We start from the raw sequence: 5,219 nt of genomic DNA, 5'->3' as shown, positions 1-5,219 counted from the left end.
CAAAATCAGTACATGGAAATCTGTTGTATTTCCATACATTTATAACAAAGCAGCAGAAAGAGAAATCCATAAAACAATTCCATTTATATTTACAACAAAAATAATAAAATACTTGGGAATAAACTTAATCAAGGAGGTGAAAGACCTGTGAAAACTATGAAACATTAATGAAAGAAATTAAAGATGACACAAACAAATGGAAACATATTCCATGCTCATGGATTAGAAGAGCAAATGCTCTAAGAATGTCCCTGCTACCCAAAGCAAACTACAGATTTATTCCAATCCCCATCAAAGTACCAACAGCATTTTTCATAGAACTAGAACAAGACTCCTAAAATTTGTGTGGAACAAAAGACTCTGAATGGCCAAAGCAATCTTGAAAAAGAAGAACACTGTAGGTATCACAATCCCAGATTTCAAGATACATTACAAAAAAAAAAAAAAAGTATGGTACTGGCACAAAAATAGACACATAGATCAATAGAACAGAATAGAGAGCCCAGAAATAAACCCCATGTCAGTTCATCTTCTGCAAAGAAGCCAAGAATATGCAAGAGGAAAAAGATAGTCTCCTTAACCAGTGGTATTGGGAACATTGGACTGCAACATGCAGAAGAATGAAACTGAAGCACTTTCTACATCATACACAAAAATAAACTCAAAATGGATTAAGGACCTGAGACCTAAAACCATAGAAGAGAGCACAGGGAGTAACTTCTCTGACATTGACCATACCAACTTCTTTCTAGATCTGTCTCCTGGGGCAAGGGAAACAAATATAAAAATAACCTATCGAGACTCAAAATAAAAGTCTTCTGCACAGCAAAGGAAAAAAATCAACAAAACTAAAAGACAACCTATGGAATGGGAAGATATTTGCAAATGACATATCTGATAAAGAGTTAATATCCAAAGTATATAAAGAACTTAAACAACTCAAAACCAAAAAGCAAATAATGCAATTCAAAAATGGGCAGAAGACATGAATAGGCATTTCCTCAAAGACAATCACATGGCCAATAGACCTATAAAAAGACACTCAACCTCACTCATCATCAGGGAAATGCAAATCAAAACCACAATGAGATACCACCTCACACCTGGCAGAATGACTTAAAATAAAACACACAAGAAGCAATAATGTGGGTGAGGATGGGAGAAGTAGGAACCCTCATGCGTTGTTGGTGGGAATGCAAACCAGTGCAGCCCCTGTGGAAAACAGTATGGATGTTTCCCAGAAAATTAAAAAGAGCACTGGATACTTATCCCCAAAATATGAAAATACTAATTCAAAAAGATACCTGTTCCCTATGTTTATTGCAGCATTATTTACAATAGCCAAATGATGGAAGCAGCCCAAGTGTCCATCAACTGATGAATAGATAAAGATGTGGTGTATATACATCTACACAATGGAATATCATTCAGCCACAGAAAATAATGAAATTTTGCCACACGCAAAATTGGATCTAGAATTTAATGCTAAGTGAAGTAAGTCCATCAGAGAAGGTAAATACCATAAGATGTCACTGATATATGGAATTTAAGAAAGAAAACCCACCAAGAAGAGACAAACTAAGAAACAGATTCTAAACCTCAGAGAACTGAGGTTACCAGAGGGGAAGGGGGTGAAAAATGAGGGAAATAGCTGAAGGGGATTAATGGTAATATACTGTGATGACCACTGAGTAATGTATGGAAGTGTTGAATCATATTGTATACCTGAAATATAATATGGCATGTTAACTATACTGGAATTAAAATAAGAAAAGATTCCACAGTTCTCCCAGACCCTGACACATTTTAAGTGTAAAACAAATGGTTTTCCCAATAGATAACTGATGGCAATCACATAATTGATTTCATTACCCTCCAGCAGGAAAGATCCATATGCTTGTCCTAGCTCCTTCCAGTAGATGCTTAAGGGCAAGGGATTCTGCTTCCATGTTTTAAGGAATCCCCTGATTACTTGAGCCTCTCCCTTCTCTCCACCCCAGGATCTTAATTGGCAATCCGCCCTTGTCTTTCATAGAAGCTCTACCATTCCACCTTTCACAGAAGATCTACCATTCCAAATCCTCAGGCCCCAAACCCAGATATCAGCTTTGACTTCTACATACCACACATGCAATCTTTAGGAATGTATCAGTTTGTAAAGATTTTTGGAAATTCTACAAAACATTTGGAACTTCTCACCACTTAACTCCCCCCTGGTCCGAGTCACCACTTGCTTGGATTGTTGGAACAGCCTCTACTGTGCTTTCATGGTCTCCTCCCCACCTCTACCATTCTCTTGGCTCACTTTCTTCAGGCATTTGATGTTTGCCTCTATCTCTAACAACGTCAAGGCCATGGGGTGAAAACAGCATCTGGCTCATTCTAAGTGCTGGTATTGGATAAATGGACAAGGAACATACCCCCAGCAGACCCTGGGGACCTGACTCCCAGTATATGTTGAACAAGCATATAATTTAGCTTAGGGTCCATGAGATGTTAACCTGTTCCATGTAAAAAGTTAGGGAACAAAGGCCGCTGAGTTATATCTGTTCACTCCTCACCCTCCAGGCATATTATAAATCTGACCTAGACTACCATGTGGGGCAACAGCTTGAGCCCAAGCTTCCAAATGAGCTGCTTGGAGTTCCCACCCCACTCTTGGCTGAGTGATCTTGACATGTCCTGACCTATCAGGATCTGCATAACAGAGCACCTAGCAGCAGAACCACACAGTAATGCTGGACTAACCCATTGGCACTACCGAGATCCTGTCCTACGCCGTTGTGAGTATACTTTTCACATCCCAGAACAATTTAGCCTCCCCTTGAGGGAGGACAGGCCAGAAGTGACTAAGTTTGAGGGAAATGAGAAAAGCTGGGATAGAGACGTGGCTGAGAATGAGGTAGAGGGTTCTGAATCATCACAGCCCAGGGCATAAATGCTTTGCCGCCAATGGGTTTTAAAATCATAGCTCATTAGCCTACCTAGAGGTTCCCTGTTTACCTCTTTCGAAGAAATAAGTAACCAGGACAGTTACTTCAGTTTTTATTAATCTTATTCAGTAGGCACATAAAATTCTATTTTTATGGTGGAAGATTGCTGTAGAAACTGCATGCTTCACTTCTTGCTGGCCTTTACCATGGACTTGGTGACCTTGCCAGCCCTAGAGGACTTCACCGCCTTAATAACTTAATAACTCCCACGGCCACTGTTGTTCTCCTGCCCCACATGGCAAGCAGCCTAGAAGAGGAAGAGTGAGGTTTCTGGAAAGTGGTACAGAAGGAGATGCTCCTTAGCCCGTGCCTCCCCCCCCAAAGGAGAAAATGCTTTCTTCCCGTGACTCAGTAGTAACCTGACTCACCTAGAGGTGGGGACTCCGAGAAGGTCTCTGTGCATATGGCCTAGCCAGGGGCCACCTGCACAATGGCATCAACCACAACAGACTTCAGGGCCTTGGGGTTGTCCTCAAGCTTCCAGCCCGAGCACCGGTCAATCTTTGCCCTCCGTTCGGCAAACTGGCAGATGTGAGCTATATGGCGGTCTGGCAGGGGACTAGAGCCATTGTGGATCTGCCCGGGGTGATTTAAGACAATCACCTGTGCTAGAAAGCTGGCAGCCTCCATGTGGGGTGGAGGAGGAAAGGAGTGGGGGGGAGGGGGTTGGATCGTTCTTGCTGTTCCGGCACGAATCCACGGTGAATGTCCTTTATGGACACATTCTTCACATTGAAACCCACGTTGTCACTGGGTAGGGCCTCACGATGCCATCTCCCGACTTGACCTCTGTGGTGAGGTTCGTGGGGGCAAAGGTGACCAACATGCCAGGTTTCAGGAAGCTTGTCTCCACTAAGTCCACAGGCACGGTGCCAATGCCTGTCCCAGAGAAGTCAGAGTTGTCCCACACACCTCTGCCCCTGGAGAACTGACTTCTCCAGAGGTCCCTTGGTTCTGCATTCAAGGACAAAGGACCAAGGACCACCTACAGAGCCGGTATGAAGCACCAAATGGACTGGGAAGCATTTAAATGACCTAATTTGGAAATGCCGGGTGCTCTTAGACTTTGAATCCTAGCTCAGAAGCTATGGATTCAAGTCAGGATGCGAACCCTGGCCATCACACACCAGAGCTCCTTCCTAACTTTTCCTCATTCTGGAGTGAACAGCCCAGCCGTGCACAGGGGTCCTGCCTCCTAGTGAAATTCTCCTCTAGTTCCACAAATGAGCTTCTAGTCCTTCCTGGAGCCCAAGGAGGCCCCTGGGGGCAGACTGCTTTACCTGGGGTGTGCCAGAGATCATGTTCTTGAAATCCCTGTGAACTGGGGCATCGATGATGGTGATGCAATACTTGCCAGTCTCAAACTTCCAGAGCCGAGATGTCGATGGTGATGCCATGCTCTCTCTCTCTGCCCTCAGCTTGCCCAGCACCCAGCCATATTTGAAGGAGCCCTTGCCCATCTGGAGAGAGGTAGTGTGCATTGATGGCAAGCAGAGAAGTTGATCACAGCCAACTTCCGGGCACCTTGACTTGCAGCTTGCACCCTGCTTTCTGCACTCTGCAACCAGACCCACCCAGAGATGGGACGGACTCCAACCCCTGCTATTCCCAGCCAGAGTGGGTGCCTTACCTCAGCTGCCTCCTTGTCAAACTTCTCCATGGTTCTCTCATCGATAACCCCACACTTGTCGAAAAGGTGCCCAGTGGTGGTGGACTTGCAGGAGTCACTTTGTTGCCAATGACAACAATATTGAAATGGGTCTTCTCTTTGCCCATGGCTGAGGCTTCATGAGTCCCTCCTGGACAGACAGTGGGAGTGGATGAGGCCAAAGCATTCCAAGCCTGCCTCCTCTTTCCTTTATTTCCCTCTACACTGCTTGGGTCCAGCACTCCTTTCCACGTCAAAGCCTAGCCCAGAGTCCAGGACAGGGTGGCAGGTGTAAGCTGACAAGTAACACTGACCCCGCCTAGGCTCACATGCGGGGATGAGTCCCAGGGCCCTGCTGGGCATTTCCAAGGTGTTCTACCTCATCCTTTCTCCTATGTGGGCCTTCCCCAGATTACCAAGTCTCAGCCAATCTCTACCCCTTCAACCGCACCCCCACCCCCTCTGGCTCACTTCTAGTGCAAGAGACCCTGATGCTCTCTGGTTTGCAGCTAGTCCCCTTGAGTCCTCACCTTAAAGAAAAAGAGGCAAACTTGATCCAAGGACCAGCAAGAATGACA

The 5,219-nt window shown here is 45.1% G+C and overlaps 1 pseudogene; it reads right to left on the bottom strand.

Moving 5' to 3' along the window:
- Window positions 1–3,401: 3,401 nt before the first annotated feature.
- LOC116865250 lies at window positions 3,402–4,769 on the bottom strand (annotated as a pseudogene).
- Between the last annotated feature and the right edge of the window lie 450 nt (window positions 4,770–5,219).

This window comes from Lontra canadensis, unplaced genomic scaffold (assembly GCF_010015895.1).
Source record: "Lontra canadensis isolate GAN:19392208 unplaced genomic scaffold, GSC_riverotter_1.0 scaffold7, whole genome shotgun sequence".
NCBI lineage: Eukaryota > Metazoa > Chordata > Mammalia > Carnivora > Mustelidae > Lontra > Lontra canadensis.
The sequence above is the reverse complement of the archived record's forward strand: the minus strand, read 5'-3'. Positions and strand labels throughout refer to the sequence as shown.